Source organism: Leucoraja erinacea, chromosome 38, assembly GCF_028641065.1.
Source record: "Leucoraja erinacea ecotype New England chromosome 38, Leri_hhj_1, whole genome shotgun sequence".
Taxonomy (NCBI): Eukaryota; Metazoa; Chordata; class Chondrichthyes; order Rajiformes; family Rajidae; genus Leucoraja; species Leucoraja erinaceus.
The window spans coordinates 5,208,854-5,235,012 of NC_073414.1; the positions used below are offsets into that span (position 1 = coordinate 5,208,854).

The window sequence follows — 26,159 nt, forward strand, 5'->3', positions numbered from 1 at the left end:
GTTCCACTGTACGAGTTCATTCCAAGGGCTCTCCCGAGTTTGCCCTGATTCGAACGCGGAGATTTATGGTAATGGCCACTCGTCGGTACTCGAGGCTCTCGTGGACATTTTTCATCATGTTGAAAAATCTTCACCAGTCTTCCCGTGCTTACCTGCCGTTAGCGAGTCTTCCCGAGTACCTGCCGTTAGCGCTAAGAGACGTCCCCGAGCTCCGACGTACCCGCTACGTTCATTCTCCGTGCTTACCACGAGTTTGATTTTTTTTTAAACTCGGGAGAGCTCTTGGAATGAACTCGTACCGTGGGACAGGGCTTACTCACTCACGAATTCTCCCGAGTTTTCTCCTTGATCTAAACTTGGAGAATGTCCGTAGTGAGTCCGTAGATATTTCGTAGCGTCTCGTAATGCCAGCCAAAGGTACTCGGGGCATCAGGTAAGTCGGGACGTTTTTTCAGCATGTTGGAAAATGCCCACGAGTAAAAAAAATAGCTCCTAGTACCTACGGCTGGCTATTACCGTAATTCTCCGAGTTTGAATCAAGGGGAAAACTCGGGAGAATTCGTGGAGTAACTCAGGAAAGTGGGACAGGGGCCTAACCAATCTACAGTCTGAAGAAGGGTTTCGACCCGAAACGTTGCCTATTTCCTTCGCTCCATAGATGCTGCTGCACCCGCTGAGTTTCTCCAGCTTTTTTGTGTACCTTCGATTCTCCAGCATCTGCAGTTCCTTCTTAAATACAGTAGGTGAGTGTCTGAACACTTCTACCTCACCCCCTTCTCAAAGAAGTGTCTGTGTCCCCCCCCCCCCCCCCAATCCCCCCATTGCTATGATATTTACGAGTTTGGCAAACTGGAGTGCTTCATTCCACTGTTCTACGAATGCCCCAACTTTGTTTCATGGAGGTGCCTCCTAATTCAATACACAAATGCTTCTGGCGTTATAGCCTATTACTTGATTCCCCGAGAGGATCATTTGGAACCTGTATGTGCTGCTGGAAATTTGAACCTAAAACAAACAGGGAGGCTCGGTGGCGCAGCGGTAGAGTTGCTGCCTCACAGCGCCAGAGACCCGGGTTCGATCCCGACTACAGGTGCTGTCTGTGCGGAGTTTGTACGTTCTCCCCATGTGGGGTTTCGCCGAGATCTTCGGTTTCCTCCCACACTCCAAAGGCGGCAGGTAGGTATGTAGGTTAATTGGCCTGATATAAATGTAAAATTGTCCCTAGTGTGTGTCGGGCAGTGTTAATCTTGGTCGCTGCCGACTCAGTGGGCCTGTTTCCACGCTGTAAACTAACCTAGATTTCCAGCCTCTATCCAACCAATCTTATTTTCCAATCTGTCAATAGACAATAGGTGCTGGAGTAGGCCATTCGGCCCTTCGAGCCAGCACCGCCAATCAACGTGATCATGGCTGATCATCCCCAATCAGTATCCCGTTCCTGCCTTCTCCCCGCTATTTTTAAGAGCCCTATCTAGCTCTCTCTTGAAAGCATCCAGAGAACCGGCCTCCACCACCCTCTGAGGCCAGGAATTCCACAGACTCACCACTCTCTGTGAGAAAAAGTGTTTCCTCGTCTCCGTTCGAAATGGCTTACTCCTTATTCTTAAACTGTGTGTGTGGCCCCTGGTTCTGGACTCCCCCAACACCGGGAACTTGTTTCCTGCCTCTAGCGTGTCCAAGCCCTTAACAATCTTATATGTTTCAATGAGATGCCCTCTCATCCTTCTAAACTCCACAGAGTGTACAAGCCCAGCCGCTCCATTCTCTCAGCACATGGGGGAGTCCAGAACCAGGGGCCACACACAGTTTAAGAATAAGGGGTTAGTTGTATAGAACGGAGACGAGGAAACACTTTTTCCTCACAGAGAGTGGTGAGTCTGTGGAATTCTCTGCCTCAGAGGGCGGTGGAGGCCGGTTCTCTGGATGCTTTCAAGAGAGAGCTAGATAGGGCTCTTAAAGATAGCGGAGTAGCGGTGGAGGCCTGCCATCCCAGGAATTAACCTTGTAAACCTACGCTGCCTGTTAGCCTGACATTGGTGGTGGGGAAGGTTCCTGTCGACATTATGTCGGACACTAAAGACTGAGGAAAAACGACTGCAACTGTCAGGTAACAGCCACAGTTGCAGAGGAGCTGGCAGCTGCCAACAATTTAGAGCAGTTTCTCCTACACAGTAACCCTTCACAAGATTTAAGTCAATTTTCGAATTTGCCTAATTCATCACCCTTATTTGCAAAAGACCAGCCAAACGCATGCATGATAACAATTGCTGTTCATTAAAGGCTGTTTACATTTTTGATGTGCAGCCAAGCACATAATCACCCAAACCAGCGGTTGCCAGCATTATTTTTCCCCTAATCTTAAAACAAACTTGTAGTTGGTTACGGTCAGTGTGAACAGATGGCCAACTGGACAAGCTGTTAAAGGAAAACAAACTAAAAAGCATGAAAAAGAGTTAGGCAGTCAACTAAAACAGCCCCCAGAGTATAAACTCCTGATGGAGAATAGTGTGAAAGCTTGGATAGTGTAGATGTGGAGAGGATGGGAGAGTCCAGGAACAGAGGTCACAACCTCAGGATAAAAGGACGTACCCCGTGGATAATGCATTTCGTTGGACGTACCCCGAATCTGAATCTGAAGACAATAGACAATAGACAATAGGTGCAGGAGGAGGCCATTTGGCCCTTCGAGCCAGCATCGCCATTCAATGTGATCATCACTGATCATCCCCAATCAGTACCCCATTCCTGCCTTCTCCCCTGACTACGCTATTTTTAAGAGCCCTATTTAGCTCTCTATATAACCATATAACCATATAACAATTACAGCACGGAAACAGGCCATCTCGGCCCTACAAGTCCGTGCCGACACAAATTTTTTTCCCCTTAGTCCCACCTGCCTGCACTCATACCATAACCCTCCATTCCCTTCTCATCCATATGCCTATCCAATTTATTTTTAAATGATACCAATGAACCTGCCTCCACCACTTCCACTGTAAGCTCATTCCACACCGCTACCACTCTCTGAGTAAAGAGTTCCCCCTCATATTACCCCTAAACTTCTGTCCCTTAATTCTGAAGTCATGTCCTCTTGTTTGAATCTTCCCTATTCTCAAAGGGAAAAGTTTGTCCACATCAACTCTGTCTATCCCTCTCACCATTTTAAAGACCTCTATCAGGTCCCCCCTTAACCTTCTGCTCTCCAGAGAATAAAGACCTAACTTATTCAACCTATCTCTGTAACTTAGTTGTTGAAACCCAGGCAACATTCTAGTAAATCTCTCTTGAAAGTATCCAGAGAACCGGCCTCCACCACCCTCTGAGGCAGAGAATTCCACAGACTTAACACTCTCTGTGAGAAAAAGTGTTTCCTCGTCTCCATTCTAAATGGCTTCCTCCTTATTCTTAAACTGTGTGTGTGGCCCCTGGTTCTGGACTCCCCCAACATCGGGAACATGTTTCCTGCCTCCAGTGTGTCCAAACCCTTAACAATCTTATATGTTTCAATAAGTTTCCCTCTCATCCTTCTAATCGGGAAGGAGATGAGGTGTTTGCACGTTCTCCCCGTGACCTGCGTGGGTTTTCTCCGGGATCTTCGGTTTCCTCCCACACTCCAAAGACGTGCAGGTCTGTAGGTGAATTGGCTTGGTGCAAATGTAAAACTGTCCCTAGTGTGTGCAGGCTAGTGTTAATTGGCGGGGATTGCTGGTCGGTACAGACTAGATGGGCCGAAGGGCCTGGTTCCGCACTGTATCCCTAAACTAAACCTGTTCCCGAAGAGAAGTTAATTCTTCTGCAGGCTGATCAATTTTACAAGATGAACGCATGTGTAAATGTCAAAGGGGGAAGAGACATTCATCCTGGGATCAATTATGAAACTGGCATTGGTGCAGTGTAAACGAACACATTTCTACTGATTCATTTCCTTTCCTGGTCTAGTTTACAGATGTGTTTCCACAGAACAGCCTCCTATCCGTTGTAAACATGTTGAGGCTACACAAGAAAGCCCTGGTTTGTTGCCAAGTGTGTTATTAAAAGCCGTGCCTCTGCATGGCCAGTTGAAATCTTGTCAGAGTTTTATCCCACAGTTTTAAGTCAACCCTTCAGTTCATAAGTGATAGGAGCAGAATTAGGCCATTCGGCCCATCAAGTCTACTCCACCATTCAATCGGGGCTGATCTATCTAACCCCATTCCCCTGCCTTCTCCCCATAACTCCTGATACACGTACTAATCAAGAATCCACCTACCTCTGCCTTAAAAATATCTATTGACTTGGCCTCCACAGCCTTCTGTGGCAATGAATTCCACAGATTCACCACCCTCAATTCTACCCATTGCACTAAGGTAGACAAAAAAGCTGGAGAAACTCAGCGGGTGCAGCAGCATCTATGGAGCGAAGGTAATAGGCAACGTTTCGGGCCGAAAACCCTTCTTCAGATGCTGCTCCATAGATGCTGCCTCACCCTGCTGAGTTTCTCCAGCACTTTTGTCTACCTTTGATTTTTTAGCATCTGCAGTTCCTTCTTAAACACTGCCCTGTGTACGCATTTAAAGGAAGTTTTCTATGTAAATATCTCACGTTAATTGTTGTCATTCAAATCTCACTGTTCTTCAGCTTTTACTGAAATTAATGCATGAAATCATCAACTCTGCATCCAACCTCCGTCACTGCCATTCATTGTGATCATGGCTGATCGTCCCCAATCAATAACCCGTGCCTGCCTTCTCCCCATATCCCTTGATTCCACCAGCCCCTAGAGCTCTATCTAACTCTCTCTTAAATCCATCCAGTGACTTGGCCTCCACTGCCCTCTGTGGCAGGGAATTCCACAAACTCACAACTCTCTGGGTGAAAAAGTTTTTTCTCACCTCAGTCTTAAATGGTCTCCCCTTTATTCTAAGACTGTGGCCCCTGGTTCTGGACTCGCCCAACATTGGGAACATTTTTCCTGCATCTAGCTTGTCCAGTCCTTTTATAATTTTATATGTTTCTATAAGATCCCCCCTCCCTTCATCCTTCTAAACTCCAGTGAATACAAGCCTAGTCTTTTCAATCTTTCCTCATGGCCCATGAATGGTCCGACTGCCCCGACCGGGAGAATAAAGAGACTGGACTCTTCTGCTTCCATCACAGTGAGGAATGTGGGGAATCCGAATGTGGTGGATGTTTGTGGCAACCTTTGTGTAGTTGTGTGTCTTAGACAATAGACAATAGATGCAGGAGTAGGCCATTCGGGGAGAAGCGACGCCCAAGTCGGGGCGGCCCGGTCCGGGGGAGGTTCAGCGCCCAAGTCGGGGCGGCCCAGCCCGAGGCTGAAGACGGCACAGTACTCACGTGAGGGTGGCTGGGACGGTGTTCTGGCGGCGGTGGCCTGAGTCCGGGGTTCGGCCGCGGGCCAGCAGCTGTTTCTGCAGGACTGGTGGGCGGCAGCTTCAACCACCCCGGGCCGCGGTGTTTGAGCCGCGGGACTGTTCTTAACATCGCCCGGGGGGGGGGGGGGGGGGGGGGGGGGGGGGGTATCGCCCCAGCGCAGAGGGAGAAGAGGAGGGAAGAGACTGCAGACCTAAGACTTTTGCCTCCATCACAGTGAGGAGATGCTGGGTGGACTCACTGTGGTGGATGTTAATGTGTGTTTATTGTTGTTTTATTGTATTGTATTATATGTATGACTGCTGCAATTTCGTTCAGACTTCGGTCTGAATGACAATAAAAGGCTATCTATCTATCTATCTATCTATCTATCTATCTATCTATCTATCTATCTATCTATCTATCTATCTATCTATCTATCTATCTGTCTGTCTGTCTGTCTGTCTGTCTGTCTGTCTGTCTGTCTATCTATCTATCTATCTATCTATCTATCTATCTATCTATCTATCTATCTATCTATCTATCTATCTATCTATCTATCTATCTATCTATCTATCTATCTATCTCTATTCTGCCCTTTGAGCCAGCACTGCCATTCAATGTGATCATGGCTGATCATCCCCAGTCGGCAATGAAGAAGGGTTGTAGGACAAGTTGTTCTATTTGAGTAGGAAGTAAACTGCAGATGCTGGAAAATCGAAGGTAGACAAAAATGCTGGAGAAACTCAGCGGGTGCAGCAGCATCTATGGAGCGAAGGAAATAGGCAACGTTTCGGGACGAAACGTTGCCTATTTCCTTCGCTCCATAGATGCTGCTGCACCCGCTGAGTTTCTCCAGTACTTTTGTCTATCCCCAATCAATACCCTGTTCCTACCCTAACCTTAACCCTAACCCTAACCCTAACCCTAACCCTAACCCTAACCCTAACTGACGAGAATTAGATCTCTTTCCCTGAAGAAGATAGCAAAACTGGACAATTGTTGCCCAGTCAAATCACAACCTAACCCTATATCCCCCGACTCCGCTATTTTTAAGAACCTTATCATGCTCAAAAAATTGTAGAATTGTTGCTTTATTTTTTCACATGGCTGTATGGTAACCCACATATCGCTGCACCTCAATTGCTACATGTGACCATGAAAGACCTTTGAGACGCCTGAAATCTTTGAAACCTTTGAAATGCTCTTTTCCACAATCGACTACAGTCCGTGCAGGCACCTCCTTCGGATTTCTCTCGGTAGCTCTGCAGTTTTTTTCCCACTTGAAGAATTATACAGTTACTTCTCGAAAGTTATTGTTGAATTTGTTTCCATCATGTTCTCAGGCAGCTACTTAAGAGCTCGCAGTGTGTGAAATAAATCCTTCACGCAGTCCCCTCTGCTGGTTCTTTTCCCAATAACCTTAAATCTCCGCCAGTTTTCTGAAAGCGCTGTCAATTTGGTGCCATTAACGTGGTTACTTTCTCGTTTCTGCTTCCATTTTGGCAGCTGGTTCATTCTTCTCCCGGCATTGTCTGTCTTCGAGTGGCTCTGTTTTCCGAGAACCCTCCAAGTGTACAACATGTACTCCCGACTATTCTCTGCGCTCATTCTCCAAACAATTGCCTTTTCAGTTTTCGTCATGGGTTTTAATCGAGGCAGAATCACTGCACCCAACCTTGCCTGGGATCTTTACATGATGGAGCACTCTAATATATTTCCAGAGACTATTGCCCAATACAATATATTGTGTGGGAAGGAACTGCAGATGCTGGGTTAAATCGAAGATACACACAAAAAGCCGGACAGGCAGCATCTCTGGAGAATATGGATAGGTGACGTTTCAGATCTCGACAGGTCTCGACTCAAAACATCACCTATAGGGTGATTTCACGAAAGGTCACTGGAGCGTAGATCATGGCCCACGTGACTGAAAATTTTAACTGGAGTACACTTGGTACTTCCGGTACATGTTAGTGGATGGGAAAACACGCACTTTCATACCCGTTAAAAACATCGAAAACGGCCAGTTTTTGAGCTGCAATTTACTGTGCCAGTCGGGGTGACCGTGAGGCACAGCTACCTAAATTTACAGTCCAAAAAAAAGATAAAAACTAAGGTAAATTCAAGACGGGGCTGAAGGTGCAAAAACAGCAGAAGTGCTTAGCGGACATTTGTCATGGAGATTTAAAGATCCAAAATATCGGGAATTATCGCGTTTGCTCGCTGCATTTCATCAAAAGTAAGGCATTATCGACTTTTTTTTATCTTTATTCATTTGTTATATGAAAAGTTTTAAAAGTGAAAAATCCGTCAGTAAAATTGCAAAATCGCCCATGGTTCTCAGGTGGGTTTTAACATTTTAACATAACAACGGGACGGAGGTGGAACGTGTTTCTAGCTTCAGGTTCCTGGGAGTCAACATCTCCGATGACCTCTCTTGGACCCACAATACCTCTACTCTGATCAAGAAGGCTCATCAGCGTCTCTTCTTCCTGAGGAGACTGAAGAAGGTCCATCTGTCTCCTCAGATCCTGGTGAACTTCTACCGCTGCACCATCGAGAGCATCCTTACCAACTGCATCACAGTATGGTATGGCAACTGCTCTGTCTCCGACCGGAAGGCATTGCAGAGGGTGGTGAAAATTGCCCAACGAATCACCGGTTCCTCGCTCCCCTCCATTGAGTCTGTCCAAAGCAAGCGCTGTCTGCGGAGGGCGCTCAGCATCGCCAAGGACTGCTCTCACCCCAACCATGGACTGTTTACCCTCCTACCATCCGGGAGGCGCTACAGGTCTCTCCGTTGCCGAACCAGCAGGTCAAGGAACAGCTTCTTCCCGGCGGCTGTCACTCTACTCAACATCGTACCTCGGTGACTGACAATCACCACCCCCCCCCCCCCCCGGACACTTATTATTATTTATTCAAATCGTTTGCTATGTCGCTCTTCCAGGGAGATGCTAAATGCATTCCGTTGTCTCTGTACTGTACACTGACAATGACAATTAAAATTGAATCTGAATCTGAATCTGAACATGCAAAATGAAAACGCTTCTGAAGCTACATTTACCATTTAAATAATCGTAAACTATCAACGCGTTTTGAAATACATTTTACTCAGATGCAAGCTAAGGAATGGGATAATTGTCAGCTGTTAATTGGACAAAATTAGGACATTTTATTATTTGCCAAAATATATTTCTCAATGTTTCTTGTTTAAAGCCTGCACAATCACCCAATTAAATAAATAGATAAATAAATAGTTTGGGTGAATGTGCAGGCTTTAAACAAGAGAAATTGAGAAATACATTTTGGCAAATAATAAAATGTCCTAATTTTGTCCAACTAACAGCTGACAATTATCCCATTCCTTAGCTTGCATCTGAGTAAAATGTATTTCAAAACGCATTGATAGTTTACGATTATTTAAATGGTATATGTAGCTTCAGAAGCGTTTTCATTTTGCATGTTAAAACTCCACCCCCTCCCCTCCTCCAACTCCACCCCCTCCCCCTCCACCGACCCCACTCCTTCATTCATTTTTAAATCAATAGGATTTTTTTAGGGGGGGGTGGGGGCAGTGTCTTTTCAGCTTCAAGTCTGAACAAGGGTCTCCACCCAAACGATCCACAGCAACGTTTCTTCAGCAAGATCGAACTCCCAGCATTAAACATAGAAACATAGAAACATAGAAATTAGGTGCAGGAGTAGGCCATTCGGCCCTTCGAGCCTGCACCGCCATTTAATATGATCATGGCTGATCATCCAACTCAGTATCCCGTACCTGCCTTTTCTCCATACCCTCTGATCCCCTTGGCCACAAGGGCCACATCTAACTCCCTCTTAAATATAGCCAATGAACTGTGGCCTCAACTACCCTCTGTGGCAGAGAGTTCCAGAGATTCATCATCTCTGAGATTATTATTTTTCAGTTCTGTGTGAAAAGATTGCTCACACACAGGAGGTCAGGTGGCAATGAGTCACACAAAGCCACACTGCTGAGACTAGGTAACCGCAACGGATATTGGAACTGAGTGGAAGGCAAGTGACTTTGTGAAGATGAGACATTTCTGCATCTACTGCACCTACCACACAGACTTCTTCTCCTACTTGGGTGTGACGTGCACAGCCTAAAGTTGTAGGACAACTTGTTCTATTTGATCTTATTTGTTTGTGCACGCCGGGTTGATTGCATCCGTCGAAACAGGGCGGACCACGTGATGGTTGCAATCTCCCACCCCCTCACAGAAACCAAATCTGAAGTGGTGCTCAGGAAGGGGCATGGATGGGAAGGTTAGGTTTAGCCTAGATGGTGCACCAATCTTTCAACACCCTCTCCCTTCTGCGTATGCTGGGAGGGGCGATGTGAGAGAGGACAGGGAGCCACCGCAAAGGTGTTGACTCAAGCGTCCCTGTGATGCAGACTTGGGCGTCATTTGGCGGGTGCGGGCGAAGATTTAGTGAATCCCAAAATCCTGGGGACGCCACTCGCCCTACGTCACCGCTCACCGTGCGCGCATCACGTGCGTGTCACTACGCGCGCATCGTGCATCGTGACGCGTAAATGATGTCGCATAAATGACGCGCAAATAACGCCCAAGTGGGACAGGCCCTTTAAGGACGGTGTCAACGTGAAGATTGCAACCTTCACGTGGTCCATCCTGCTTCGACTAATACAATCCCCCACGACATGCGTAAACAAATATAGCTTGCTGTGCGTGTGTTTATCGCTTTCTCCGTTTGGGCTGCACTCTTTAGCCCATGAGTATGTCTCAGGCTATTAAAGTTAGTGAACCTTCTTTGATAGTTGATGTATCCATTGGTTCCGTGTAGATCGCCTATTCCCATTGGTCTCCATAGAGGTAGAGTTGCAGCCTTACAGCGAATGCAACGCTGGAGACCCTGGCATCCCCCCTCCCCCTCCCCCCTCCCCCCCCCCCCTCCCCCCCCCCCCATCCCCCCCATAGAATGTTATTGCATCTCCAACTCTGTGGTTGAACATAGACAACAATCTTGCCCTGATTCCTCTGTTCACTGGCTACCCCCTCACCCCTCACCCCCCCCCCCCCCCCCCCAAAATGCCTTTGCTAATCCTGCTCCACACCACAGTGGTGGAACAAACACATCTTACATGAGGTCATATCTCATATAAGGCTTGTTCCAGTGTTGTACAAGATGCTGTTGAGTTTCATAATGGCAAGTCCATTAACAGGACGTTTGTTTGCAGAAGTGGTAGGAATTCTCCTATGGCGATCTCCTCCCTCCCTCTTCCCGCTAGGCCTGACAACTGACGGGATTCACTATTAATATATGGCCCGCATTAAAGGATCCAATATTTGTTTTCCAGACTCACTGTATTGGTTACTATGAGCTGGAGCCAAGAAATATGCACACGTTGGCTCTTCTCCAGAAACAATCTCTGCGTCCAGTTGCTCCATAAAAGGGTTTGGGGCGGCACGGTGGCGTTTGTGGAGAATGCTGGAGGAACTCAGCGGGTGCGACAGCATCTATGGAGCGAGGGAAATAGGCAGCGTTTCGGGCCGAAACCCTTCGATTTTCCAGCATCTGCAGTTCCTTCTTGAACAGTGCAGTCTTGAATTTATGGAATTCCCTGCCACAGAGGGCAGCGGAGGCCAAATCACTGGATGGATTTAAGAGAGAGTTAGATAGAGCTCTAGGGGCTAGTGGAGTCAAGGGATATGCAGTTACTGCAGTTGTACAGGGTCTTGGTGAGACCACACCTGGAGTATTGCATACAGTTTTGGTCTCCAAATCTGAGGAAGGACATTATTGCCATAGAGGGAGTGCAGAGACGGTTCACCAGACTGATTCCTGGGATGTCAGGGACTGTCTTATGAAGAAAGACTGGATAGACTTGGTTTATACTCTCTAGAATTTAGAAGATTGAGAGGGGATCTTATAGAAACTTACAAAATTCTTAAGGGGTTGGACAGGCTAGATGCAGGAAGATTGTTTCCCGATGTTGGGGAAGTCCAGGACAAGGGGTCACAGCTTAAGGATAAAGGGGAAATCCTTTAAAACCGAGATGAGAAGAACTTTTTTTCACGCAGAGAGTGGTGAATCTCTGGAACTCTCTGCCACAGAGGGTAGTTGAGGCCAGTTCATTGGCTATATTTAAGAGGGAGTTAGATGTGGCCCTTGTGGCTAAGGGGATCAGGGGGTATGGAGAGAAGGCAGGTACGGGATACTGAGTTGGATGATCAGCCATGATCATATTGAATGGCGGTGCAGGCTCGAAGGGCCGAATGGCCTACTCCTGCACCTAATTTCTATGTTTCTATGTTTCTATGATATGGGGAGAAGGCAGGTACGGGATACTGAGTTGGATGATCAGCCATGATCACAATGAATGGCGGTGCAGGCTCAAAGGGCCGTATGGCCTCCTCCTGCACCTATTTTCCATGTCTATGTCTAGTACCCTGTTCCTGCTTTCTCCCCATGTCCCTTGGTTCCGTTAGCCTGAGGAGCTGTATCTAACTCTCTCTTGTAAACATCCTATTGTGTGGGGATGGGGTGGTGGTTGTGTAAAGGAAGTGGTCCACGCTGCACATCTCGCATGTGTATGTGACAAATAAACTTGACATGATTTGAGATGCAAGATTAGATAGTCATTTGCGTTATGTTTGTTCCAGGAATGATTTTGCAACACGTTCCTACAACTTGTGTACGTAGCCCAACCACAGCTGGTGACAGCAGCTCTCTTCCCCACAATGACATTCATCTTCTCAGAACCTCAGGCCTCCCCTGACAGTTTCCACCTCTCCGCAGCTTTCATCAGCATTTGGTGCACCAATTTGTGCACGTATCACAATTCTAAGGAAAAAATGACTGAACAATAAAATTAGTCATTAGATATGTGTTAGAAGGAACTGCAGATGCTGGTTTAAACCATAGGCACAAAAAGCCGGAGTAACTCACCCATCCCTTCTCTCCAGAGACGCCGGCCTGTCCCGCTGAGTTACTCCAGCGTTTTGTGTCTATTTAGGGTTAGGATTCTGAAGAAGAGTCTTTACTAGAAACGTCACCCATTCCTTCTCTCCAGAGATGTTAACCATATAACATATAACAATTACAGCATGGAAACAGGCCATCTCGGCCCTACAAGTCCGTGCTGAACAACTTTTTTCCCTTAGTCCCACCTGCCTGCACTCATACCATAACCCTCCATTCTCTTCTCATCCATATGCCTATCCAATTTATTTTTAAATGATACCAACGAACCTGCCTCCACCACTTCCACTGGAAGCTCATTCCACACCGCTACCACTCTCTGAGTAAAGAAGTTCCCCCTCATGTTACCCCTAAACATCTGTCCCTTAATTCTGAAGTCATGTCCTCTTGTTTGAATCTTCCCTATTCTCAAAGGGAAAAGCTTGTCCACATCAACTCTGTCTATCCCTCTCATCATTTTAAAGACCTCTATCAGGTCCCCCCTTAACCTTCTGCGCTCCAGAGAATAAAGACCGAACTTATTCAACCTTTCTCTGTAATTTAGTTGTTGAAAACCAGGCAACATTCTAGTAAATCTCCTCTGTACTCTCTCTATTTTGTTGACATCCTTCCTATAATTGGGCGACCAAAATTGTACACCATACTCCAGATTTGGTCTCACCAATGCCTTGTACAATTTTAACATTACATCCCAGTTTCTATACTCAATGCTCTGATTTATAAAGGCTAGCATACCAAACACTTTCTTTACCACCCTATCTATATGAGATTCCACCTTCAAGGAACTATGCACGGTTATTCCCAGATCCCTCTGTTCATCTGTATTCTTCAATTCCCTACCATTTACCATTTATCATGTTGGCCTGGGTGAGTTACTCCAGCATTTTGTGCCTATCTCTGGTTACAACCAGCATCTGCAGTTCCTTCACTTTCATTTTGTGTTATAGACAATAGACAGTAGGTGCAGGAGTAGGCCATTTGGCCCTTCGAGCCAGCACCGCCACTCAATGTGATCATGGCTGATCATCCACAATCAGTACCCCGTTCCTGCCTTCACCCCATATTCCCTGACTCTGCTATATTTAAGAGCCCTATCTAGCTCTCTCTTGAAAGCATCCAGAGAACCTGCCTCCACCGCCCTCTGAGGCAGAGAATTCCACAGACTCACAACTCTCTGTGAGAAGTTATGTTCAGTGATGATCCTATACAACTGAAATTGAAGACTCTGATGAAAATTCCCCAGATTTTACTGAAACAGATATCTGGAATATCTGATATCAACTTGTGTAAGTGTATAAAACTAGGAGGGGAATTTAAAAGGTCCATGTACAGAATAGGGGAGTCAAGGACTGGAGGACATAAGTTTAAGGTGAAAGGAGAAGGTTTGAACAGGAGCCTGCAGGGGTAACTTTTTCGCTCAGAGGGCTGTTGGTATATGGAACGAGTGGGGAGAGGAGTTAGTTGAAGCAGGTGCTATAAGAATAATTAAAAAGTCTCTTGGACAAGCACATGGATAGGGAAGGTTTAGAGGGATGTTTAAGAAGGAACAGCAGATGCTGGAAAATCGAAGGTAGACAAAAATGCTGGAGAAACTCAGCGGGTGCAGCAGCATCTATGGAGCGAAGGAAATAGGCAACGTTTCAGGCCGAAACCCTTCTTCAGACTTCAGTCATTCTTGATGAAAAAATAGCAGCAACCTAGAAGAAGCCTCGACAACCACACGGAAACCACATTAGGGAGAGTGACCAAAACCTCCGGTGACCTCATGGAAACCTTGGGTGGCGGGCAAGGTCACCAGAGGTTGCTGTTTAGGTCTCCTAAGTGGGACAGGGTGCGGGGGTCTCAGGGTGCGGAGCTTCCCAATATCGGTCGGTCGCTACCCGAGCCTCGAGCTCTTCGATGTTGAAATCCGCAAGTTGGAGCCTCTGGGCATGAAAGTTTGAAAAGCCTCCTACTCTGCTGAATGATTTTAACTTGGAGATGGGGTAGGGGAGGGAGGGGAAGAGTGTGGAGGGAGGGGGAGGAGAGGGGTGGGGGGAGAGTGGGGGAGGGAGGTGTGGTGGAATGGGGAGGGGGGGGGGAGGGTAGGGGGAGGGGAGTAGAGGGGTAGGGGGGGAGTGGTGGAAGAGAGGGACAGAGGGGTAGGGGAAGGGGGTGGGGTGAGATGGGAGGGGGGGGGAAGGGAGGGGGGAGAGAGGGGTGGGGGAGGGAGAGGGAGGGGGGGGGGGTAAGTGGGAAGAGAAGGGAGAGGAAGAGGGTGGGAGGGAAGAGGGGTAGGGAGAGGTGGTGGAAGAGGGACAGGGGGGGAGAGGGAGGGAGAGAGAGAGGGGAGAGAGAGAGAGAGAGAGAGAGAGAGAGAGAGAGAGAGAGAGAGAGAGAGAGAGAGAGATATGGTGAGAGAGAGGGAGATGGAGAGAGAGGGGGAGGAGAGAAGGGGAGGGAGGGGGAGAGGAGGGGGGTGGGGTAAGTGGGGAGAAGTGGAAGAGTGGGGAGGATGGGGTAGGGGGGAGTGGTGGAAGGGGACAGAGGGGTAGGGGAAGGGGGCGGAGGGAGAGAGGGATGGGGTGGGAGGAGGAGGGTGAGGAGAGGGAGATGGAGAGAGGGAGGAGAGAGGGATGAGGGAGGGGAGGAGAGAGGGGAGGGGGAGAGATGTGTGGGGGAAGAGGGAGATGGGGCACCACCTCCAGTTTAAATCCCATTTGGAATATTTTGGAGGACCAAGAACCAAGAACTTAAAACCTGTTCTGATTATTAATTAGTCCACGGCGGTGTCTTAATACCAGCCACCAATCTCTTCAGAGTCCAAAACTTGATATTACCTCTGGAATCCAAGCCTGCATTTTACAAGCCAATCTACTAATTCCATTTCAGGCATTTCAAGTGTTCTAAGACTCTAAGTGTTCTAATCAGTCAAAGGATTCCTTAAGCACTCACTCTTAACCCCTGCCAAAAAAGCCAAGAAAATATAATCTTGGGATTATGAAACACTTGTAAAATCCTTAATTCCATGCCAAAATCTTGCCTTGATCTACACTTTAAGTCCTGCAATGGTTTTCTTGTTCAGTCCAAGTATTTCTGAATGCAAGAGCTGCTATTAAAACGTCATTGACAGATACTCATTTCACTCCTAATGTTCATGAAACGGGCCAATGGATTCGTAAATTGTTCCCGTCTACTGACGGGAACTGGTGGACCTTTCTTTTATTTTCTGTCCTTTTCCGTTCCCTCCCAACCTGACCTCCTCACCCCGACTCATCGGGAAAATCTGGTGCGGGAGGAAATCGCAGAATCTGCTGAGGAAATCTGCTAAATCAATCTATTGCACGGCAAGATGGGGGAGGCACAAGCCCATTAGCCAGCAGCACCTCATCATGTCTCCACCGAATGGATGAGGTGTAAGGATTTTTGGAAGGGGCAAGCCCGTGAGCCTGGAATCGACTCAAAACCTTGGCAGTATATGTCAAGGGTACCACCAAGATGTAGGCTGGCATGGTGGCACAGCTGGTAGAGTTACTGCCTCACAGCGCCAGAGACCCGGGTTCAATCCTGACTACGGGTACTGACTGTACGGAGTTTGCACGTTCTCCATGTGACCTGTTTTCTCCGAGGCCTCCAACTTCCCCCCACACTCTAAAGGTGAACAGGTTTGTAGGTTAATTGGTTTGATATAAATGTAACTTGCCCCTAGTGTGTGTAGGATAGGGTTAGTGTGCGGGGATCGCTGGCCGGTACAGACTCGGTGGGCCGAAGGGCCTGTGTCCGCGCAGTATCTCTAAACGAAACTAAATAAAATGGTCACCTGGAGCTGCCAGGCAACTTTCCCTCCTACTCCTGTCATATGCAGCTCCCTGTATTTAATCTAATTCTATTCTCGGTGACACGATTAATTCGATGACTCCCTACCATCGAAGGGATCTATCGCAGTCGCTGCCTGGAAAAGGCTGCCAACATCATCAAGGACCCACACCATCCTGGCCACACACTCATCTCTCCGCTACTATCAGGCAGAAGGTACTGGAGCCTGGAATCTGCAACATCCAGGTTCAGGAATAGCTACTTCCCCACAGCCATCAGGCTATTAAACTCAACTTCAAACAAACTCTGCACTATAACAGCCTTTTGCACTTTATCTGCTTATTTATGTGTATATTGAACTGAACTGTTACAATATTTCAAGAATGTAATTGTTGTATCTGGGCTACATGACAATAAACCCTTGACTTGACTTGACTTCTAAACCTTCTTCCTTTTCCAAAGAGGGATCACAGCTCCCAGGGAAATTTTATTTTTCAAGGCATTTTATATTACATGAGAAAAACTATATAAGCAATGACATATATTTAAAGAGCTATCTTCTGCCAAACCCAATGATCTGAGTTTCCAATCTACCTGACTTAATTTGCACATTTATCTATGCTACTGATTTGGCTTTCATTCAAGACTGGCTTCTCATTGAATGTGTCACATCAAACTGAAAAAAAAAAATCAAAAAACCATCTTTCCATGAAATCTCATTTTTGATCATTTAATAACATCTTATTTCAGGCTGGATTTGCTTAATCCTTTATGGCCATTATAAATCATAGATTGAGAAAACGTTTGTAGTTCTTAATCTTTGTTGATATTTTCTCCGATGGGAGTTAGCTTCATTAGGAGCATCATAAAACAAAACACAGTACGTGTTCCTCCCGAGGATAAGCACACAAAGCTGGGTAACTCAGCGGGACAGGCAGCATCTCTGGAGAGAAGGAATGGGTGACGTTTCGGGTCGAGACCCTTGGTTAGGGATAAGGGTCAAGAACTTCAAATTCCTGGCCGTGCATATCTCTGAAGATCTCTGCTGGTCTGAGAACACGGATGCAATTATAAAGAAAGCACATCAGCGCCTCTACTTCCTGAGAAGATTACGGAGAGTCGGTTTGTCAAGGAGGACTCTCTCGAACTTCTACAGGTGCACAGTAGAGAGCATGCTGACCGGTTGCATCGTGACTTGGTTCGGCAACTTGAGCGTCCAGGAGCGGAAAAGACTACAAAAAGTTGTAAACACTGCCCAGTCCATCATCGGCTCTGACCTTCCTTCCATCGAGGGGATCTATCGCAGTCGCTGCCTCAAAAAGGCTGGCTGGCAGAAACATCAGGTGTCAAGGACCCACAGCCCACCGCCCCTTGATCATGGCAATCAACTCAGTATCCCATCTGCCCCCGCATACCCCCTGATCCCCTTCAGGTAGACTCCCTCTGTACATATAGCCAATGAAATCTGCAACATCTGTGGCAGGTTCCAGGATTCACCAATCAAGCACCCTTGCCACCCACAGCCCTTCAGGGAATATAAACTCAACTCAACAACAGGAATAGCTCCTCTGATCAGGCTATTAATCAACTCAACTTTATCGGATTTATAGCACTTTATCTGTTTATTTGTGTATATATATGTATATTCATTGGTATATGGACACACTGATCTGTTCTGTATTTATTTATGCCTACTATATTCTGTTGTGCTGAAGCAAAATTCATTGTTGGTAAAATTGTAAGATTGTACCTAGTATGTGTAGGATAGTGTGCAGGGATCGCTGGTCGGCACGGACTCAATGGGCCGAAGGGCCTGTTTCTGCACCGTCTTTCCAAACTAAAAAACTAAAAAAGAATCGTTACAATTAGTTATTCCCCCCCCTTTTTGTAGGATGTCCAGCTTGAATCTGTGTGCACCAGTTATTTTTTAATGGGTTGAAACTTGTTTTCTGGGATTGCAGCCATTGGTTTTCAGTTTCCTTGTTCACGAGTTCCCCAGGCCTGCCATATATTTCAACATATAAGAACAAAGAAATAACTAACACGTTGCATTGGTCCAAGAAAGCGTCTTAATTCTCTCTTTGTCCTTGGACCTTCCATCTTAGCTACTGCTGTGGTTTCTGTTGTCTTGGCTACACTGCTTATGGTGTGAAAAACATATGTTGGACAAAATAAAATATCTCCCCATTAATGATGTATTTGCTGGCATTTCGCCTTTTTTGTTCTTTCCACTGCCTCATGGTGGTAATTGTGACGTGCTTGGATGCCCATTGCATAGATCAGCACGTCACATCCAAAGCCAACTCTAACTTATCATTCTCCATTCTCTCATTATTTACTGGTGAAACACATCTTGGCTCACAAGTTTGTCACTGGTTAATTGAAATGGCATCTATAGTGATGATTCTTCATCAAACTTCACATTTCAGGCAAGTGTAGAGGCATGGAATAATCTCCACCCAACTATAGTTACCCAACCAGATGCAACTACATTTAAAGTAGCTCTTTCTTCCCAAGAACCCTTTCTGGCTTAAGCCCTCCCTTCACCACCTCCAGTTTAAATTCCCGTTGGAATATCTTGGAGGACCAAGAAACCAAGAACCAAAATTCTTTGTTCAAGATTCAAGATTCAAGAGAGTTTATTGTCATGAGTCTCTGTATAGGACAATTAAATTCTTGCTTTGCTTCAGCACAACAGAACACAGTAGGCATGAATACAGAACAGATCAGTGTGTCCATATACCATAATATAAATATATACACACACATGAATAAATAAACAGATATGGTGCAAATAAACAGATAATGGGCTATTAATGTTCATAGTTTCGTTTCAGTTGAGTTTAATAGCCTGAAGGCTGTGGGGAAGTAGCTATTCCTGAACCTGGACGTTGCAGTCTTCAGGCTCCTGAAGGTAGAGGGGAGATGAGTGTGTGGCCAGGATGGTGTGGGTCCTTGATGATGCTGCCAGCCTTTTTGAGGCAGCGACTGATGAATTACTTAATGAATTAATTAATTATCTTTGTCTCTCATTCGCTGTCTCTTTCTCTCATTAATTATGGAATTATCCATTTATACCGAGCCAATTAGCCGGCAAACCTGTACGTCTTTGGAGTGTGGGAGGAAACCGGAGCACCCGGAGAACGTACAAACTCCGTACAGATAGTGCCTGCAGTCAGGATCGAACCAGGGTTTCTGGCAGGGACGTGTGGCCAGGGGAGGCAGGGGGAGACAGAGCCTCACCTGTCATACTCCAATGAAAATAGCTGTTACGAAAAACAAAGAAAAATAATAGCAAAATAAAATAAATATCAATATTTATCCACTGATCGGTTATAAATGTTATTTCTGTATGATTCCAATCATTTTTTATAGTCAAAATCGGCAAATTTGTAGAGCTCCGCTGCAAATACAGGGATAGACGAGAGGTGAGGCAGCGACGAGCTGAGCCTCCCCTCTAATTGCGCGACCCCTCAGAAACTGGATGGAGAGCGGGCAATAAGCGTGTGTATGTTACCATCTCTCTGTATGTCACCAACGTAATGTTTGTAGATCCCTTCATTACACGTCCTCGCCTTCCATAGTCCAGGTAACATTTCACGTATGAAGATATTTAGGCTCGCTGGTCTCGTCATAAAACTGCGCTGAGAAAGCACCAGGGGAGGCAGCGATCACATCTGCCTCACTGAGGGAGGGGGGGTGGGGGGGGGGCATGTCTTGAGCCCAGTGGACGGAGAGCGAGTGTCAATTACATAGGCTCAGCCCACGTAATTGACACTGCCTCTCTCTCTCTCTCTCTCCACGTTAGCTAGCTCTAGCAAAACATTTCCAGCGGCTGCAAAAATGGAAAACGTTATATATCTAACCTTAAAGGTCACTGACATCTTTGTCCAGAAGGATTAGGCGAATGGACAAGTAACGGGAAGACCATGCAATATTTATTTTCATTTGTGTTGAATGAGTGTGAATAGTGGAACTGCGTTTGCCTGTAAACCGTGAATTGAATACGTAATTTACCACGTATGCGTGTGTTGTAAGGAATGCTGATATGAAATATGAAACATTCAGTCGCCTAAGCAATGGTCATTGTGCAACCTGCTAATTGAATGGTGAATTTAAGCTACCTCTATTGGGCTCATATGGGTGTAAATCTGGCTCTGTTACTGGCCAGTGCCTTCCCAGCCTGGTCTCTGGCGCTGAGAGGCAGCAACTCTACATTTGTGCCACCATGCCGCCCATATAGAAACATAGACATAGAAATTAGGTGCAAGAGTAGGCCATTCGGCCCTTCGAGCCTGCACCGCCATTCAATATGATCATGGCTGATCATCCAACTCAGTATCCCGTACCTGCCTTCTCTCCATACCCTCTGATCCCCTTGGCCACAAGGTCCACATCTAACTCCCTCTTAAATATAGCCAATGAACTGTGTGGCCTCAACTACCCTCTGTGGCAGAGAGTTCCAGAGATTCACCACTCTCTGTGTGAAAAAAAGTTCTCCTCATCTCGGTTTTAAAGGATTTCCCCCTTATCCTTAAGCTGTGACCCCTTGTCCTGGACTTCCCCAGTGCAGAAGTGTGAAGAAGTGGGTGAGGGTGGAAGGGTGGGGTGAGGATTTCAACGTGTTAGGGTGATGGAAATGAATGATCGGATTGACGTGATCAAAAGCTCAGATTGAAATCAGTCACAGAGGAAGGCCTGGTTCTGCAGTGAGTTGGTGTCATTTACAACACGGAAACAGGCCATTCGGCCCACCACATTCCAACTGGTACATCTCAACCCATTCCTTCCCTCCAGGGATGCTGCCTGTCCCGCCGAGTTCCTCCAGCATTTTGTGTCCATCTTCAGTGTGAACCAGCATCCCAGTTCCTTCCTACACATCCCTGCTGGTGTTTAGACTTCATGCAAACCACCTCTTTTGGCTTAACCCGATTAACAAATCCTTCTCCTCTTCTCTCTGGTGCATTTATTGAGCCTCAATAGACAATAGACAATAGACAATAGGTGCAGGAGTACGCCATTTGGTCCTTTGAGCCAGCACCGCCATTCAATGTGATCATGGCTGATCATCCCCAATCAGTACCCCGTTCCTGCCTTCTCCCCTGACTCCGCTATTTTTAAGAGCCCTATCTAGCTCTCTCTTGAAAGCATCCAGAGAACCGGCCTCCACCACCCTCTGAGGCAAAGAATTCCACAGACTCACCACTCTCTAAGAGAAGTTATGTTCAGTGATGATCCTATACAACTGAAATTGAAGACTCTGATGAAAATTCCCCAGATTTTACTGAAACAGATATCTGGAATATCTGATATCAACTTGTGTAAGTGTATAAAACTAGGAGGGAAATTTAAAAGGTCCATGTACAGAATAGGGGAGTCAAGGACTGGAGGACGTAAGTTTAAGGTGAAAGGAGAAGGTTTGAACAGGAGCCTGCAGGGGTAACTTTTTCGCTCAGAGGACGGTTGGTATATGGAACGAGCGGGGAGAGGAGTTAGTTGAGGCAGGTGCTATAAGAATAATTAAAAAGTCTCTTGGACAAGCACATGGATAGGGAAGGTTTAGAGGGATGTTTAAGGTAGAATTGAGGCAGAGAATTCCACAGACTCACGACTCTCTGTGAGAAAAAGTGTTTCCTTGTCTCCGTTCTAAATGGCTTATCCCTTATTTTTAAAAGCCCTATCTCTTGAAAGCCTCACTCTTTGTACATGTTTATTCATTACCATTTTAGTGGAAGGTGGAAGTACACATGCGCTCGGAGAAAGAGAAGGGAAAGATATGAGTGAGATGCAGAGGTGGAGAGAACTGTTTTGTGCATTACGAAACGATCCTGCCTATATTAAGGAATTCTCTAACAAGGTCGAAACATGCCTGTAATTGATAGAACCCCCAGTATTTATTATGACATGGTACAGGCTGTCGTTTGTGTGATATAGAACACTCCCGGGTAAATTATACAAACATGGTGAACACTGTAAGCATTTGTGCCCCCATCATTGACAATACCCGTGCGTTTATCATGGATTGCTGCATTACGAGGTTGAAAGTCTCATTGCAAAATATTCTGATACATGGTAATGGTCCATTGTTTAAACAGGTCCATGACAGCTGTGTGGCTGCTGTTAAAGGCCTGTCTCACTTGGGCGCCATTTGCGCGTCATTTACGTGACATAATTTACGTGTCACGATGCACAGCGCGCGCATGGCGTGTGGTGACATAGGCAATGGCATTGGTGCCCCTGGATTTTGGGACGTACAAAATCTTCGCCCGCCATCTGCGTGACACGCAAATGACTCCCAAGTGGGACAGGCCCTTTAGAATCAGGCGGCCAGGATATTTTTATTTCTCTCCCGCCTCTCTATTTTACTATCTATTCTCCAAAGAGTACTCAGGCTTTTAAACTCGGTCTTAACAATAATAGACTGTTAACATTAACTGGACTCTGAAGTGGTCCAGCAAGCCACTCACTTAAGGGCAATTAATGATATGGTGTTTCCCAGTCCTGTCTACATCTAATCAATAAAGGTTGGGGCTCCAAAGTTGGCGCCTTCAGGTTGTAAAACTATCCTTTTCAAGAGAGATAAAAATGCTGGAGAAACTCAGCGGTTGAGGCAGCATCTATGGAGCGATGGAAATAGGCAACGTTTCGGGGCGAGACCCTTTTTCAGATTCTATCGAGGGTAGACATAAATGCTGGAGAAATTCAGCGGGTGAGGCAGCTTCTATGGAGCGAAGGAAATAGGCGACGTTTCGGGGCGAGACCCTTTGTCTGAAGAAGTGTCTCGACCCGAAACGTTGCCATTTCCCTTCATCCGTCTGAAGAAGGGTCTCAACCCAAAACGTCACCTATTTCCTTCGCTCCATCGATGCTGCTGCACCCACTGAGTTTCTCCAGCATTTTTGTCTACCTTCGATTTTCCAGCATCTGCAGTTCCTTCTTAAACTTTTGAAGAGAGAGTTGGATTTAGCCCTTAGGGCTAAAGGAATCAGGGGATATGGGGAAAAAGCAGGAACGGGGTACTGATTGTGGATGATCAGCCATGATCATATTGAATGGCTGTGCTAGCTCGAGGGAGGGAAATGGCCTACTCCTGCACCTATTGTCTATGTCTTTGCCTATGTTTCTATCTAACATTGATAAAATGTGTGCACTCAATGGCAGCATTATTTATCCCCAGACAATATTTCATTGTAAAAATAATAAGTGTATATTAAACCCTTGGAAGTGATGTGATGCAGGTTTACACAGAGTGTAAACAGTCATGAAGAATTGTTTACATTGCATGCAGAATTGCAAGGGATTTTGCACAGGCTAGAATTCTGAGCATTTAGACTGACCCAGAACATTTAAGAGGGCCAGGCTGTTTGCCTTTAATGGCTTTCGGCACTGGTTGACACAGTCATATCCAGGATCTGGTGCTCCATCCATTATCTGCATACGTCCTTGTCCCTCCAGGCGTTTCTGTTCCTTAACAGAACACAATAGAACTGCCTGGAAGTATTTGCTGCATGAGACCAGGGTTAAAAAGATCGGGTAGATGCACTTGTAGATGTCTCTTGTCCAGAGTGGGTGAATCGAGGATCAGACAACATTGGTTTAGGTGAAGGGGAAACAAATCTAATAGGGGTATTAGAAGGGGTAAGAATCTGAGGGGTAACTTTTTCACACAAATGGTGGTAGGTGTAGGGTACAAGGTGTCAGAGGAGGTAGTTGAGGCAGGGACTATCCCTGCATTTAAGAAGCAATTATGCCCCTGTCCCACTTAGGAAACCTGAACGGAAACCTCTGAAGACTATGAGCCCCACCCAAGGTCCGTTTCCCGGAGGTTTTTTGTCAGTCTCCCTACCTGCTTCCACTAACCTGCAAACCTGGCAACCACCTGCAAGGGAACCGCACGGAAACCTTGGGTGGGGCGCAGAAGTCTCCAGAGGTTTCCGTTCAGGTTTCCTAAGTGGGACAGGGGCATTAGACAGATACATGGATAGATTGACAAAAATGCTGGAGAAACTCAGCGGGTGCGGCAGCATCTGTGGAGCGAAGGAAATAGGACATGGGTAGAACAGGTTTGGAGGGATATCGGCCAAACACAGTCAGGTGGGACTTGTGTGGCTGGGACATGTTGGCTGGTGTGGGCAAGTTGGACCGAAGGGCCTGTTTCCACACTGTATCACTCTATGACTGTGAGGGTGAAGGGTAAAGATGGGCAAGGTGTATGTTGCTAACCTTCCGTGAATCCAACAAATCCACTTTGATCAATAATACAAATCTATATGGGAATGAAATATATAATCAGGGTATGAAAAACACTGTGTCCTTTTGTTTGAAATAACAGAACGGTTTCAGTTTAGTTTATTTAGTTAAGAGATACAGCGTGAAAACAGGCCCTTTGGCGATCCCCGCACATTAACACTACCCTAAGGATAATTTTACATTTACATTTACAACAAGCCAATTAACCTACAAACCTGGAGTGTTGGAGGAAACCGAATACCTCGGAGAAATCCCACGTTTCGGGCCGAGACCTTTCTTCAGACACCAGCATCTGCCGTTCTTTCCTGGGCAATATTTAATGTAACAGCTACAGGGGGGAAGTGCAGATGAAAAAAAAAGTGCAAGGGCTGCCGCGGGGTAGATTGGAAGATTGGAAACGCATCCTTAGCTTATGTGAGAGTTTGATAACAGCAGAGAAAGTCCGCTCTTGGATCTGGTGGTTTACGCTTTCAATGTTCTGCCTAAGGGGAGAGGGGAGGGGAGAGAATGACTGGAGTGTGAGTGGTCCTTGATTACATCGGTTGCTATCCTGATTATAGAAACATAGAACATAGAAATTAGGTGCAGGAGTAGGCCATTCGGCCCTTCGAGCCTGCACCGCCATTCAGTATGATCATGGGTGATCATCCAACTCAGTATCCCATCCCTGCCTTCTCTCCATACCCCCTAATCCCTTTAGCCACAAGGGCCACATCTAACTCCCTCTTAAATATAGCCAATGAACTGGCCTCAACTACCCTCTGTGGCAGAGAGTTCCAGAGATTCACCACTCCCTGTGTGAAAAAAGTTCTTCTCATCTCGGTTTTAAAGGATTTCCCCCTTATCCTTAAGCTGTGACCCCTTGTCCTGGATTATGTCAGTGCTGGCTCAAAGGGCTGAATGGCCTACTCCTGCACCTATTTTCTATGTGTTTATGCAGGAAGAGGAAGGGTTTCGGTCCGAAACGTTGCCTATTTCCTTCGCTCCATAGATGCTGCCGCACCCGCTGAGTTTCTCCAGCAATTTTGTCTACCTTCGATTTTCCAGCATCTGCAGTTCCTTCTTGAACAGGAAGCACTGCATAGTCAACCATCCTGGCAGTGCTCTTACTCTGCTACTTCCATCAGGAGGGAAGGCCAGGAGTCTGAAAGCCTTTCACTGTACCTCGTTACACATGACAATACATATAACTGAACTGAAGATGTAACCACTAGGTTACAGAATAGCTTCTTCCCAGAAAAGTGTTGAGCTGTCAAATACTACACAACACTAACCACTACCTCAGCAACGATGATCTTATAAGGACTGCATCGCACACAACAGACTTCAGTTTCGGACTATTATGATTACCTAGTATGTATTATGGTTATTAATTCATTTTGTTTTGATTATTAAATATTTATCTGTGTGTTATTGCATTAACTGGCCAGTTAAGCTGCAGCAAGTGAGGATTTCAATGCTCTGTTGCCAATACAGATGGCAATTAAACACTTTTGACTTTATTAACTGCATGGATGAATGGACCAGGTGCCCGTACAAGGCAGGTTGGGAATATAAGTTGTAAGGAGGGCATTGAGTCTAAAAAAGCTTAAAAGAGTGAGCAAAAATATGACCGATGAGATATTTGGAGAAATAAGAGGTTAGCCACTACAGTAGGAAAAATAGTGGAACAGACTTTGCTTAAAGGGAAAGAAACTATAGATATTAGTTGTCGACTCGGGGAACTGCAAATGCTGGAATCTTGAGCAAAACACAAATTGTTGGCATGGTGGCGCAGCAGTAGAGTTACT

General features: G+C 46.2%; 1 protein-coding gene across 1 annotated transcript in view; it reads left to right on the plus strand.

The window, feature by feature from the left end:
* Positions 1-3,570: 3,570 nt before the first annotated feature.
* Positions 3,571-26,159, plus strand: part of LOC129714173 (transmembrane protein 229B-like) — a 140,272-nt gene continuing 117,683 nt past the window's right edge. The window contains exon 1 of the mRNA XM_055663680.1: positions 3,571-3,627. The gene's annotated coding sequence lies outside the window, so the exon portion shown is untranslated. The remainder of the gene's footprint in view (positions 3,628-26,159) is intronic.